General features: G+C 38.5%; 1 pseudogene; it reads left to right on the forward strand.

The window, feature by feature from the left end:
- The first annotated feature begins 338 nt into the window (after positions 1-338).
- LOC101725330 (uncharacterized protein C9orf85 homolog pseudogene) lies at positions 339-12,384 on the forward strand (annotated as a pseudogene).
- Positions 12,385-16,046: the final 3,662 nt, after the last annotated feature.

Consider the following 16,046-nt stretch of genomic DNA (forward strand, 5'->3'; position numbering starts at 1 on the left):
ACCACCCTTTTGGCGTTTACCATAAGAATGGCTCACCAAGGGTGGACCATCCACTCCCAGCCTCAGACTGAGACTAGGACTATAGGTTATCGAATTCCACAGATTTCTACGTCCCAAAACACAAAAGATCTCAGTTCCCAACTATATAGTGCCTCATTTCTTTGAGCACGCGCACTCCACTCCTGAGTGGATTCTATATCTTCCTCTAATCTTTCTTATCCATCTTTTTTACTGATGAGTCCTGAAAATTTTTTTCCCGAGGCAGGAGTCAGCAAACCCGCATACTTAATTTAAAAGGGCGGATTAAGTTCCTTATCTCAGCCTTGGGGACCCTCATAATGGCTGCATTAGCTGGAACACTTCGCGAGACTCCAGAGAAGGAATGGTTCTGTGATCTGGGAAAGCCAAAGAAAGCCGTAGACTCAAGCTCTGGTTCAGCTCTATAAAAGCAAAATGTTGGAGATGCCTGCAAACAAGCCAAGGAGAAAAGAGAATTCCAAAACCTTAAGGAAGGATGAGTTTCGCCAAAACTTAGGGACTATGAAGACTCCCCAGAATTTAACCATTACCCATGGGTAAAGGGGGAGGACCATGAATTTAACTGGTATTTTTCCACTTCGTAGGGAATTCAAAAATTTTAAATCTCAATGGAATAGAAGTTTATTGCTTTACGCTTTAATTTTTGAACTGGGATTTTAGTTTTATACTTGAGATGGTATGTATAAAATAAGTGTCCCCAACAGAATGTTCACTTAATGAGTACAGTTTTGAAAGGCAGTTTTCCAGGCAGAAACATCAAGCTTTTTGTATTGACTGATTTTCTTTCTGTTATGTTTTTAAGAGAGAAGATTAGAACAAATCGGGACAGTGATACAGGGGAAGAGATGTAACTAGATACCGAAATGCAAGTTCGTGTTCTCTAAAACTGAAGAATGAATTCTAGGGACAACGGAGGTTAAGAGTAGGAAAAATTTATTGAGAGAAAGAAAGGTGCTGCCTAAGAGAGACAGAAAGGGGACCAGAAAGTGGGTTGCCCACCATCCACCCACCCCACGTTTCAAAGATGTTTTATACAGCTAAGCCATTGGTGAGGCAGGTACAAAGTGGGAAAAAGGCTTTGGAAATTTACAATGGAAATGGAAATTTACAAGATGGGCATAAGATGGGTCCAAACCATGACCAACCAATAAGATTACAAGTACAGTCACCCAGGTAATATTGAGTAAATGGGGATCAAATGGGAAAATGATAGATCTCCCACTACCTCAGCAACTGTTATGTATAATAGCTGCCCTCTTCCTATCGTGCCTTGCCCCCTCCCCTGTGTGACGTCATGCCAAGATGGTTGCTCCCACCAAAGAACAAACCCTTCTTCCCAGCATACCCCTGTTCCCACCTAGAGAGTAACCTAATACTCCCTCACCTCCTATCACTTAGTGATGGCACTGGCTCCTCCATCCCTAGTCACTACCTCACTCAATCCTGCCTCAGCCCCTAAAAACCCCACCCCAGTCTTTATAAAAGAGTCTCCCTGCCTTGGCCATATTGCTTTTTGTCTCTCCTTTGTTCGGAGACATCCTGGCAGATCTATTCCCCTAATAAAGGCTTGTTGTGGCCTGGTCTAGTTTTGGTTTTCAGCCCTTTTACCTGGCAGAAAACAAGTCACATACAAGAAATTTCCCGTTTAGAATATCAATCACTGCTGCCTATCTCTAGGGGACCTGGTGCCTCTTCTTTTTATAATGCTAACTAGTGGATGTGCCTCAATTGTTTTCCATGTTGGTTCCTTGCTGTGTTGGCTCCTGGAGGGATGACACCTTAAGGGTGGCCCTGTCTAACTGTCTACAATATATCTAATTAACTTATCTATCTACAATAACCACAGATCTGTAGATGATAAAATACATGGTAAGCACAGTAAACAAGACCTGGGAGCTCAACCATTATTTTGTAGGCAATAGAATAAATGTGATTAAGATTCCAGTTTAGGAAGATTTGAGGAGGATGAGTTGAGGGTGTTTATAAGACTGAAAGCAGGGAGTGCATTTAGGAGCCTGTTGCAAACTAATGGTAACACTAATTCAAATGAAGTTGTAGGGAGAGAAGAGAAAGGATTAAAAATATTTAGGTGACAGAATCAAAAGCCAATTAGTGACTAATAAGTGAGCCTGGTGAGGGAGAGAGAGGACATAAAAATGAATCCCAGGATACTGATTTATGAGACTGGGTGCCATTAACCACGTTAGGAATAGTAAGTAATAAATGAGTAGATGATTAGAGGGTAATAATTTATTTTTGAACATGACTATGTATGAAATGTCTGCCACATCCTTTAGTCTAGAGTTTTTAAGGCTTTGCACTGTAGGGACAGGGCCCCTGTAAGTAGAGAAAAGGTAGGATTAAGGCCTCATTGAGCTTTGTTAGAAGTTAATAGAGCAACTAAGGGCAGCTAGAAGCAGTTTAGTAGAGGGCCTCTACTACTGCAAATTAGACTCCAGCAATTAGAAAGACAAAGGCAGCTAGAGTCAAGCAATCAGAAAGAGCAGGGCAAAAAAAACTAAGCTCAGGAGGGTCCTAGGTAGTGCAATTAACATAAGAATTAAACATTTCCCCTTTACTTACTACTTAAACCTAAACTACTTATCCATAAACCCCACCCACCCATAATCTCATCCTCCCCCAAAGGACTGGAAAAGGTCAAATAACCAGAAGAAATCCAAGGAGAGGACCAAAAACAGCCAGGGAGCCAATCAGATTCCAGGAGCCTACTGGGACAAAGATCTCAATAAAAGGAGCTGCCTTATCAGACCATAGTGCAATTAAACCGCAGACCAATACCATCAGAAACCTCAAGAGCTTCACCAACACATGGAAAATGAACAACACTCTCCTGAATAACCAATGGGTCACAGAGGAAATTAAAGAAATTAGACAGGTTTTAAAACTGAGTGATAATGCCAGTACAACATACAGGAGTCTATGGGACACAATGAAAGCAGTTCTACCAGGGAAATTCACACCAGTGAGTGCCCACACTAGGGAAAACAGAATGAGCTCAAATAAACAACCTAAAGCTGAACCTTCAGTTCCTAGAAAAAGAAGAGCAAGACAAATCCAAAGCTCGCACAAGGGAGGAAATTATAAAGATCAGAGCAGAAATCAATGCAATGGAGACTAAGAGAATGATACAAAAAATCAACAAATCAAAGAGTTGGTTTTCAAAAGAATAAATAAAATTGATAAACCTTTAGCCAACCTTATCAAAAAAAGGAAAGAGCCGCCTGCCTTGAAAGTGCAAGGTCCTGAGTTCAATTCCCGGTACAAAAAAAATTTAAAAATTTTAAAAAGAAAAGAAAAGGCTCAATCCACACAATTAGGAACAAAAAAGGAGAAGTCACAACACATGCAGCAGAAATCCAGAGGATCATCAATAACTACTTTAAGAAACAGTACTCTAATAAAATGGAAAACACAGAAGAAATGGACAGATTTCTAGATACATATGAATTACCAAAGTTGAACAAAGAAGATATAAAAATTCTAAACACCCCAATTTCAATCAGTGAAATTGAAAACGTAATTAAAATTTACTGACAAAGAAATGCCCAGGGCCTGATGGCTTCACTGCTGAATTCTACAAAACATTTAGAGAAGAACTATTGCCACTACTCTTTAAACTGTTCAGTGAAATTGAAAGGGAAACAATACTTCTAAATTCATTCCTGGAAGCAAGTGTTACTTTGATTCCAAAAGCAGGGAAAGACCCAACCAAAAAAGAGAACTACAGGCCAATCTCCCTAATGAACATAGATGTAAAAATCCTCAATAAGATACTGGCAAACAGAATACAGAGGGTCATCAAGAAGATCATACTCCCTGACCAAGTTGGATTTATCCCAGGGATGCAAGGATGGTTCAACATATGTAAATCAATAAATGCATACACTATATTAACAGAGTCAAGGAAAAAAACATATGATCATCTCAATAGATGCAGAAAAAGCAGTTGACAAAATTCAACACCCATTCATGATAAAAAACTGCAGAAAATTGGAATAGATGGTCTTTATCTCAACTTGATAAAGGCTGTCTATGAGAGACCAACAGCCAATATCATACTAAATGGTCAAAAACTGAAATCCTTCATGTTAAAATCAGGACCAAGACAAGGATGTCCACTATCACTACTTCTGTTCAATATAGTTCTGGAAATATTAGCCACAGCAATTAGACAAGAGAAAGAAATAAAAGGAATAAAGATAGGAAAGGAAGAAGTTAAACTGTCATTATTTGCTGATGATATGATACTCTACAAAGAAAAACCAAAAAAACTCCACCCAAAGACTTCTAGACTTAATTGACAGATTCAGTAGAGTAGCTGGATACAAGGTCAACACTCAAAAATCAATAGCCTTCTTGTACACAAATAACAGACTAAAAAAACAACAACAACAACAAGTAACAGATTCACTGAGAGAGAAACTGAGGAAACAATTCCTTTCACAATAGTATCCAAAGAAATGAAATATCTAGCAATCAGTCTAATGAAGGAAGTAAAAGATTTCTACCTTGAAAACTACAGGACTCTGAAAAAAGAGATCAAAGAGAATATAAGAAAATGGAAACACATCCCTTGTTACTGGATAGGAAGAACCAATATAATGAAAATGGCCATACTTCCAAAACTGCTATATAGATTCAATGTAATCCCTATTGAAATCCCAACAGTATATTTCACAAAACTAGAGAAAACATTCCAAAAATTCATTTGGAACCAGAATAGACCTAGAATAACAAAGCAATTCTAGGTAACAGAGACATGGCACGGGATATCACAATCCCCAACTTGAAACTATACTGCAAAGCCACTGTGATAAAAATAGCATGTTACTGAAAAAGAAACAGACCCAAGGATCAGTGGAATAGATTAGAAGATGCAGAAACAACTCTAGACATACTCAACCACCTCATCTTTGGCAAAGGAGCTAACCACCCTCACTGGAGGAAAGATAGCCTCTTTAATAAATGGTGTTGCAAAAACTGGATTTCAACTTGCCAAAGATTAAAACTATACCCCTATCTTTCACCATGCACTAAACTAAAATCAAAGTAGATTAAAGATCTAAATATTAAACACTAAATTTGCTGGAAGATAAGGTAGGTAGAGCTCTCGAAGATTTTGGCATAGGAAAAGACTTTATGAACAAATCCTCGGTAGCACAGAAACTAGAACAAAAAAATCAACAACTGGGATCTCATCTTATTAAAAAGCTTCTACACTACTGCAAGAGAAACTACCAACAAAGTTAAGATGCAACCTACAACGTGGGAAAAAATTTTTACCGGCTGTTCCTCAGACAAAGGTCTACTATCTAGAATATATCAAGAACTCAAAAAACAGACCCCTTCAAATATAAAGACCCAATTTAAAAATGGGCATCTGAAATTAACAGACATTTCTCTGACAAAGAAGTAAAAGCAGCAAATAAACATATGAAAAAATGTTTAACATCACTGGTCATTCGAGGGATGCAGATGAAAACAACACTGAGATTCCACCTCACCCCAGAAAGAATGGCTCCTATCAAGAAATCAACCAATAACAAATGCTGGCAGGGTTGTGGGGAGAAAGGAACTCCTCGTCATTGTTGGTGTGAATGCGGACTGGTGCAACCACTGTGGAAATCAATATAGAGATACCTCAAAAAACTAGGATTAGAAGTCCCATCTGACCCAGCTATTTGTCTGCTGGGTATTTTCCCAAAAGAATTAAAAGAACCATGCCACAGTAATATATGTGCACCCATGTTTATAGCGGCCCAATTTGTAATAGCTAAAACTTACAGCCCAATTGCCCATCAATTGGAGACTGGATAAATAGGATGTGGTTTTTTAATTTAAAAACTCAGCCATAAAGAACGAGAAACTACAAACATTTATAGCTAATTGGATGCACACTGAGGCCATACTAAGTGAAATAAATAGGACACATGTGCAAATACCAAATTGTTTCTCTGGTGTGAAAAACTACAAGTGTAAACAAGGGTCAAAATGTATAATTGATATTGTGAAATAGGAAGAAAATGTCTAAAGGAGTAGGGGAAGTGGGAGGGCTAGGGGAAAGGAAAGAAGGGAAAAGAGAAAATATGAGAAAAGGAAAAAAACTGAGACAAAGTCTTTGTAAATAGAGAAGGGTGGAGGTGGTGAAGGGAGGGCAGGAGAATGAGGAAAAAATAAGAACCAAAATATTCATGTAAAGTTTTGAAATCTCAGTGATAAATGTAACTGTATTGTATACCTAAAATGTACCAATAAACTTAATTTAAATAAATAAATAAATAAAAGGACCTGAAGACAAGAAATCTGCTAGTATTTCTCTTTCAAATTCTCCCTACTCGGGCTTATATTTAGCTCAGTGGGACTGTGCCTGCCTCGCAAGCACAAGGTCCTGAGTTTGATTCCCCAGAACCAAGAAAAAAATTCTCCCCCCTCATTCAGGGTAATCCACAGTAGCTCTCGGTCTGTCTCTCTCCCCCCCTCTCTCTCTCTCTCTCTCTCTCTCTCTCTCTCTCCCCCCCCCTTCCACTTCCCCACCTTCAAATAAATTGTCTGCTTTTTGTCATGCCTGACCTAAGTGAGACCCTCTCAGCAAACCTACAGCCCTCAACAAACAACCAAAAATCACTAAAGGGCCATGCTTCCTTCAGTAAACATAACAGATGGCCATAAAGAAAATTTAGCATGGGATATACAATCTCCCTGGGGCTGAGAAGTTCATTATTATCTGCACACCCAGACTGACTGTCCTGGGAACTTTGACCCCAATTGTTCCACTCCAGATTCCTTAGTATTACAGCCCCCTTCCCAAACCCTATAAAAACTTAGCTCTTCTTTTGGCTAGCACCTGACATCTTTTTTTATATCAGCTTGTCTGCACCCAGCCAGCCAGAAATAAATCAACTCTTAGTGCTCACACAAAGCCTGTGTCTGAGTGGCCTCTCACATATCATCTGCAACACTATTATTTTAAACTCTGCTTCTTTAGTTCTTTTACTGGCACTGGGATTAGGATCTCCAGGAGCCGCATGTTCCAGCAGAGCAGTAGCATGGTGTGGCATGGCATGGCAAGGTGTTCACCCTTCCTGAGAAGTTACAGCACTACTGACATTGTAGCCACATGCTCTCCTGGAAGTGGAGGAAACTGTTCTTTTATGTATTTAGACCCTGACAGGGTGTCTTCAATATAGTAGGTACTCAACAAATATTTGTTGATTGAATAAAATAGATGTATAAATCAATGGATGATACAATAGCATTCAGAAAAATAAACCTCTGATTTCAACAATGAATGAAATATGAGATTGTTAAATGGAAGTGTGTCTATGGGAAGTCATATCATAAGAAAGTGCCTAAAAGTCTTTTCTGATCTTAGAGCAACACAGAACATCCAACAGCAAGAACTATTGTGTCCTACAAGGAAAGTGTTCTAGCAAATGTTACACCTGTGTATGTTATTTTTTCTTCTAATTTTGTGAGAAAAATTACCTTAGAATTATTGAGGCATTTGCTCTGAAAAGTCATCCTGGAAACTCTGCAGTGGTCTAAGGAGAGATATGGTATCAAGTTTTTTGTGTTTTACCTGTTACAAGAAAAGCTATGCCATCCTGGTATGATAAATATCAAAACCTGATTTTCAACGCCACTTCTGAAAAGTGGCTGTTTACCTTGAGAAGTAATTGTAATTGTAAACCGAATAATCTAGGCATTAAGAGTTTTAGCCCCTGGCTGGGTATGCAGCTTAGTGGCCCAGTGCCTGCCTGGCAAGTGCAAGGTTCTAAATTCGATCCCAGGTGGTGGTGGGAGGGGAGTTTTAGCTCCAGAATCCCAAAGAGAACACAGATAAGCTTAGTTCAGAAGAAATGGAGTTATCGTCCCTCAAAATTTAAACTAAGTAGTAAAAGCTGAGTATGATTTTCCTAATAGAGGAAAAGGAATGGGCCTGTTGCTTTGTCTTGGGGTATAGCTGGTACAGTTCCAGAATTGGGAAGGATTTTGTTCAAAGAAGAACAGGTATTTGTACCTTGAGCATACAACCTGACAGTGCTGGCAGTTGGGACTTAAAGGGATATCTTGGCCTAGTTTGTTATGGGTCTTATTCGCTTAGAAATCTTGACTCGATCCAGAAGGCATTGTCTAGTCAATGGGGCCTGTACTGGAGAATGAAAACTCAGATATCTGTGGAATGTGAGATGTACATGAAGCAATAGTTCCTAACAACCCAGATAAGAAGTGATAGTGGATCAAACTAAGCCAGGAACTACCAAAATAATAATTTTTATTATTACTTGGAGGAATAAAAGAAATTTTCTCCCTTTCTCCCTCAGGCCACAGGTCTCCAGGCACTTCACCTGGCTGCTGTATATGTGCAAATGTTGTGAGTGGCAGCCAAGGAAAGTTGCCCTGCATTTTTCACACATCAGTGTTTCCTGCTCTGGGTCATTCTTTAGCAATCCAGATTAAGAATCACCCCTTGTGATTTTAGAGGAAAGAGTAGTTGCAAAATTCATTAAGTTTTCTGAATGAAAAAGTATAATGTCTCCCAAGAAAAGAATTAAATTGCCTTGGAACAAAAAGGCTTATCTGTGCAATTTAAAGCTACGAGGTGGATCATTATTTAGTGTCCCAGATTTAGTCTACATGTAGCTAATTCAAAATCATTCTCCATCTGGCAAAAACTATCACATTAATCTGTATGCCAAGAAAAAATATTTGTTTTGTTTTAGACCTTTCAGTATATTATCAAATACAATCCTATATGCATCTGGCTTTTCCATTCTTTTTTTCTTGAAATATTGAAATCTTCCTTGAATGAAAAGGAAAAGCAGAATATGTGGTCTATGTATAAAAGTTCTCATTTCAAGATCTCACAGCACTAAAGAAAGGTGGTTGGGATGGAATATTCTTATTCCTACATAAAAGAGAGGGAAGCCAAATAGATGTGTGCCAACCTGCTAGGTTTTGAGGAAATCAATTAGAACAAGAAGGCAAACTCAAAACAACCGCCCACCACCACCACCCCCGGCCCCATCACTGTTGAGGATTGAATCCAGGCAAAAGCAACATGCTAGGCAAAGGTTCTTCCAATGAGCTACATCCTCAGCCCTCAAACTTCTTTATTCACTTGCTACAACAGTACAGGGAAGAGGCAAAAGAGAAGGACACTGGCTTCCCAGTGTTTCATTTTCCCCATGGAATAGATAGCACCAGGCAAGGATCAAAGGGAAGCACAGATGGGAAAAATCATCTCACTGCCAAGGAGCTCCGAACAAAAGGCTTCTGCTTTTAGTCCTTTAAGGCCAAGAAGGAAAAGAAAGTACTGGGAATAAAAAAGGTACTGAGGCAAAGGAGGAGAAAACTGCTTCGGTCAAGTCCCCTAATAACAAGGTCTTGGCAAAGGTGCCTGGGCAGTACCTCAGGTAGGCAGTATAAAGTGACCTCTGACTGCAACTTCCTGGGCTGGAGAGGCAAATAGGCTATGAGAACTTCTGGTTCAAAAGAGCCTGAGTCCTTTACTGTATCTCCTCCACAGAATTTCAATGTTCTGCCTGTTCAACAAGACTGACATGGGGGAAGCAGCTTCCCCTACGAAACCTGCCCGGCAAAGCCTTATAGTTGTTTCAGATGGGGCCTCAAGGGTCACACATAGGATTTTGTCTTGAAACTAAACTTAAAGAGAATCCATATCTGGTGATAAACTGTGGTGGACTGAGGTGTCCAATGGGCAAATCTGCCAAAAGACATAAAATTGTGAATAGACCCCACTGGGGGAACTTTTTGGTTTAATGCCATGGAATTACTAGGCACTGTTGGCAGTGTGACTTTTATATGTTATATCTGGGAAACCCAAAACCAATGATTAGACCCAGGGCTTGGATAGAGAAATAATAAATAAGAATTTTGTTTCCCTCTGACCAATTCTTCTGATTTCCCACACATCTGTACATCAGACTTTAAGAAAAGAAAGAAAGAAAAAAGGAATGGAGCTCTAAATATATTAGACCTTTGACTGTCCCATGAATGCTTACTGCATCATCTTACACCATAGGAGACAAACATCAGCACATATTGTATAATTTCAGAGCAACGGCAAGTCTCCACCCGTCTTGCTTAGATACAGGAATCTCTGAAATTTGTCCCCTAATTTCTATTCTCATTATCTCTCATTCAGACTATCCCAGTAGGCTTCTGTTTTCTATCCCTGCCTCTGGTTTATTTTTCTCCCACTGGAATATTTGTTAAGCAATAAGAGATTAAAAATTGGAGCTTCTTGAAAGTTAGATGTGTATAATTGGTAATTGAAATCTATGGAAATGAAGAAGCTCTCCGAGATAGCAATGTGGCCTTTAAAATGACCAAGCTTTTCTACCAATGAATTATAAAAAGAGCACACATCTATTTGTTCATTTGTTTAATACATAATTATAAATATTTGTTGTTATACAGTTGCTACAGTCTAAGGCAATGGTGGCGAACCTGTAATACGTGTGGCCACAGTAGGCTGTTTGTTATCATTGAAAGCTCTAAAAGGTTTGCCATCACTGCTCTAGGCATTAACATAGTCTAGGGATTAAAATAGGGGTAATGAGATGGAGATTTTAGCAACAGCTTCACACAGGAGGTGAGGTTTTGGGTCACAAAAGGTGTTTTCCAGATACAGTGGAGGGAAGAGAAAGGAAGAAGAGAGGTAAGATGTAGGCTGAAGCATCCTGGCATTTTCAGTTTTGCAAGCAAAACAAAAATATTTTTCCATTTTGTATGTTGTCTTTTCACCCGGGTGGTTGTTTCCCTTGCTGCACAGGTTTTTAATTTCATATAGTCCCATTTGTTGATTTGGGGGGGGGGGTTACTGGGGATCAAACTCAAGACCTTGCACTTGCGAGCCAGGTGGCAGCACCACTGAGATAAATCCCTGGCTGAGTCTTGATGTTATTTCTTGTACAGTTGAATTTTGTTCAGAAAGTCCTTGCCTCTGCCCATGTCTTCAAGAGTTTTACCTATTTTATCTTCCAGCAGATTGTTTCTGTTTTGATATTTAGTACTTTGATCCATTTTGGTTTCAGTTAAGTACATGGTGAGAGATAGGGATCTAGATTTAATCTTCTGCATATGGATACCCAATTTTCCCAATATCATTTGTTAAAAGAGGCTATCTTTCCTATAGCATACATTTTGGGCCCCTTTGGTAAAGATTAGATAGCTGAATGTACCTGCTGTTGTTCTTTATTTTCTATTCTGTTCCACTGATGCACAGTCTGTATCTGTGCCAGTACCATGCTCTTTCTCTTCTGGTTCCATAAGAATTTAGGGATTGTTAAGAATCAACAACTGGGACCTCATCTTATTAAAAAACTTTTGCACACCAACAGAGTGAAGAGACAATCCACAGCTTGGGAAAAATATTTTACTAGCTGTTCCTCAAAGAACTACTATCTAGAATATATAAAGAACTCAAAAAAATCAGGACACCCCTCCCCCAAATTTAAAGACCCAATGAAAAATGGGCATCTGAAATGAATAGGCACTTCTCAGATGAAGTAGAAACTGCAAATAAATATATGAAAAAATGTTCAACATCACTAGTCATTCATGAAATGCAAATTTTAAAAACATGGAGATTCCATCTCACTCCAGAAAGAATGGCTACTATCAAGAAATCAACTGATAACAGCCTTCCAGGTCACCAGCATAGGTGTCCGCACTGCAGGGAGAGGTCCTCTGTCATCTCTGCAACCCTTTCACTGCACCTAGTGCAAACTGGTGGTGACTTTGGCATTGAGCTCCCGGAAAGGCAATGTGGCCAGGCCTCAGAAGCACCAGAATACATTTAGCTTCAAAAATGACAAGTTTGATAAGAGTGTTCAGACCAAGAAAATTAATGCAAAACTTCATGATGGAGTATGTCAGCATTGTAAAGAAGTTCTTGAATGGTGGGTAAAATACAGCAAATATAAACCATTATCAAAACCTAAAAAATGCATTAAATGTTTACAGAAGACTGTGAAGGAGTCTTACCACATAATGTGTAGACCATGTGCTTGTGAACTTGATGTCTGTGCGAAATGTGGAAAGAAAGAAGACATTGTTATTCCGTTTAATAAAGAACCAGAAAAGACTGAAAATACTGAAAATAATCAAAGATCCAATTACAGAAGAAGTTGCAAAAGGAATGAAGAAAGTGATGCTGACTTAGATTTTTATATTGATTTAGATGACACAGGTGAAAATGAAGTGGATTAATGTAATGTAGATTAAAAGTCAGTCTAGGGAATCAATCTAACAAAGGAAGCAAAAGACCTCTACACTGAAAACTACAGCACCCTGAAAAAGGAGATTGAGGAGGATATAAGAAAATGGAAAGACGTCCCTTGTTCCTGGGTAGGAAGAACCAATGTAGTGAAAATGGCCATACTTCCAAAATGGCTATATAGATTTAATCCAATGCCAGTTGAAATTCCAACAATATACTTCACAGAGCTAGAGAAAACAATCCAAAAATTCATTTGGAACCAGAAGAGACCTAGAATAGCAAAAGCAATTCTGGGCAACAGAGACATGGCTGGGAGTATCACAATCCCCAACTTGAAGCTATATTACAAAGCTACTGTGATAAAAACATCATGGTACTGGCAAAGAAACAGACCCAAGGATCAGTGGAATAGATTAGAAGATACAGAAACAACTCCAGACCTACTCAGCCACCTCATCTTTGACAAAGGAGCCAACTACCCTCACTGGAGGGAAGATAGCCTATTTAATAAATGGTGTTGGAAAAACTGGATTTCAGTCTGTCAGAGATTAAAACTAGACCCTTATCTATCACTATGCACTAAACTAAGATCTAAGTGGATTAAAGATCTAAATATTAAGACAGAAACACTAAACTTGCTGGAAGATAAGTTAGGTAGAACTCTCGAAGATATTGGCATAGGAAAAGACTTTATGAACAAAACCTCAGTAGCATGGGAACTAGCAGAAAGAATCGACAACTGGGATTTCATCTTATTAAAAAGCTTCTGCACTGCAAGAGAAACCACCAACAGAGCTAACAGACAACCTGCAATGTGGGAAAAAATTTTTAGCAGCTGTTCCTCAGACAAAGGGCTACAATCTAGAATATATAAAGGGCTGAGGATTTAGCTCAGTGGTTTCGCCACCTGGTTCGATCCCTGGTACCAAAAAAGAAAAATAGAATATATAAAGAACTGAAAAAAATCAGACCCCCTAAATTCAAAGACCCAATTCAAAAATGGGCATCTGAAATGAACAGACATTTCTCAGACAAAGAAGTAAAAGCAGCAAATAAACATATGAAAAAATGTTTAACATCGCTGGCCATTCGAGAGATGCAGATGAAAACAACACTGAGATTCGACCTCACCCCAGAAAGAGTGGCTGCTATCAAGAAATCAACCAATAACAAATACTGGCGGGAGTGTGGAGAGAAAGGAACCCTTCTCCATTGTTGTTGGGAGTGTAGACTGGTGCAACCACTATGGAAATCAGTGTGGAGATACCTCAAAGAACTAGGACTAGAGGTCCCATATGACCTAGCTATTTCCCTGCTGGGTATTTTCCCAAAAGGATTAAAAGAATCATACCACAGAGATATATGTGCACCTATGTTTATAGTGGCACAGTTTGTAATATCTAAAGTTTGGAAAAAGCCTAAGTGCCCATCAATTGGAAAATGGATAAAGAAGATGTGGTTTTTTTATACAATGGAGTACTACTCAGCCATAAAGAGCGAGAAACTAGAGTCATTTATAGCTAAATGGATGCATGTTGAGGCCATACTTTTAAGTGAAATAGGACACATGTGTAAATACCAAATAGTTTCTCTCGTGTGAGAAACTGAGAGTGTAAATAAGGATTAAAAGGATTAGTAACTAATAATTGATACTTTGAAATAGGAAAAGGTCCAAAGGGGTAGGGGTGGTGGGAGGAGATAGGGAAAGGGAAGAATGGAAAGAAAAAATTATGAGAAAAGAAAAAAAAATGGAAACAAAGTATGTAAATAGGGAAGGATGGAGGGATGAAGGGTGCACAGGTAATGGGGAAAATATAAGAACCAAGATACATCATGTTCAGGTACAAGCACCCAATAATAAATGTAAACGTATTGTATACCTAAAATTTACCAATAAAAGAATTTAAGCAAAAAAAAAAAAAAAAGTCAGCCTAGGAATGTGAAATTCTGATCACTTTTTGCCTTTGGCTATGTCACACACACAAAAATACTGTTAAATCCCAATGAGGAAGTCAGAAAAAGCTATAGAAAATAGGCAAAAGTCACATAGGAACAATATGAATTAGGCATGATATTTACATAACTGTAAAACTTTTATCTAGAGCTGTCTTAAGACAAAGTTTTAAATTGTGTATACTAGGATACTTGCCAAAAAGCAGATAAAATCAGGGTGTCATGCTGCAGTTCATGGGAATACTTTTAAAATAATGTTTATCAAATGTACAGCAATTTTTCTCAGGTTTTACATTTTTCCTCTTGTGAAATATACATCAAAAATGCATAGAATTTATAGGTATAGTTTAATAAATAATTATAAAGGAAATACATAACATTTACACGTGGAGGAAGAAACCACCAGCAGCAGAAGCTCCCCGAGGGGCTCTCCGTCATCACCGGTTCACCCTTCTTCCCTACTCTGCCCTGTGCCGAATTTTGATGATTATTTTCTTCATCATTTAGTACCCAAACTACTCCAAAGCAGTATACATTAGCTTTGGCTGATTTTTAACCCTTTCCTATTCTTTTATTTTGAAAAATCTCAAACCTGAAGGCAAGTAGCAAAGAAGTAAAATAAACCTTTTCATGCTATTCACCTCAATTCCCAGTTGTTGTTGTTGTTTTTGGTACCGGGGATGGAACTCAGGTTCTTGTGCTTGCAAGGCAGGTGGCAGAACCCCTGAGCTAAATCCCTAGCCCCTTCCCAGTTGTTTTCTTTATAGCCCTATAGATGGGAATTTTATATGCCGAACTGTTTAAAGTATTGATTTTGAAATTTATATGAACAGACTTACACTATGTATATTATTTTGTCTCTTTTTTAATTTTTATAAAGTTTGGGAGATTGATTTAAAAAAAGAAAAGAAATCAACCAATAACAAATGTTGGCAGGGATACGAGAAAAAAAAGAAACCTTGTTCACTATTGGTGGAAGTGTAGACTGGTGTGGAATTCAGTGTGGAGATTCTTCAAAAAACTAAAATAGGGTTCCATTTAACCCAGCTATTCCTTTTCTTGGTATCTTCCTGAAAGAATTAAAAGCTTCATACCACAGCAATATATGCACACCCATGTTTATAGCAGCACAGTTTGTACTAGCTAAATCTTGTAAACAGCTCAAATGCCTATCAACCAATGAATGGATAAAGAAGATGTAGTTTTTTATACAATGGAATACTACTCTGCCATAAAGAAGGATGAGCTGGCCTGGGGATTTAGCTCAATGGCACCATGCCTGCCTTGTCGCAATCGCGAGGTCTTGAGTTCAATCCCCAGTACCACAAAAAAAAAAAAAAAAATGAGCTTCAGCATTTAGAGCTAAATGGAGGGACATTGAAACCATACTCAAGTGAAATAAATCAGAATCAGACACACGTGTTTAAATACCACCCTGTTTCTCTGGTGTGAGAAACTGAAAATGGAAATAAGGATTAAAATGTATAATAGATATTAGGAAATGGGAAGAAAATGTTCAAATGAGAATGGGAACAAGGGAGGAGGGAGAGAGAAAGGAAGGAAGGGACAAGAAAAAAGTGAAAATAGAAGAAAAAAATGGAATCAAAGCTTGTGAACATAGGGAGGGGAGGGGCCGGGGGGGGGTAATGGGAAAAAAAGGGTGGGATGTACCATGTACAGGTGCAAATTCCCTATGAGGAGGGCTATCATTATGTGTGCCTAAAATGTACCAATAAATGTTTTGCTATTATAAATAAATAAATTTTGGGATTATTTTCTCTAGTTC

The sequence above is a fragment of the Heterocephalus glaber genome, unplaced genomic scaffold (assembly GCF_053883595.1).
Source record: "Heterocephalus glaber isolate CG9 unplaced genomic scaffold, H.glaber_assembly_v1.0 deba00001608, whole genome shotgun sequence".
Lineage (NCBI taxonomy): Eukaryota > Metazoa > Chordata > Mammalia > Rodentia > Bathyergidae > Heterocephalus > Heterocephalus glaber.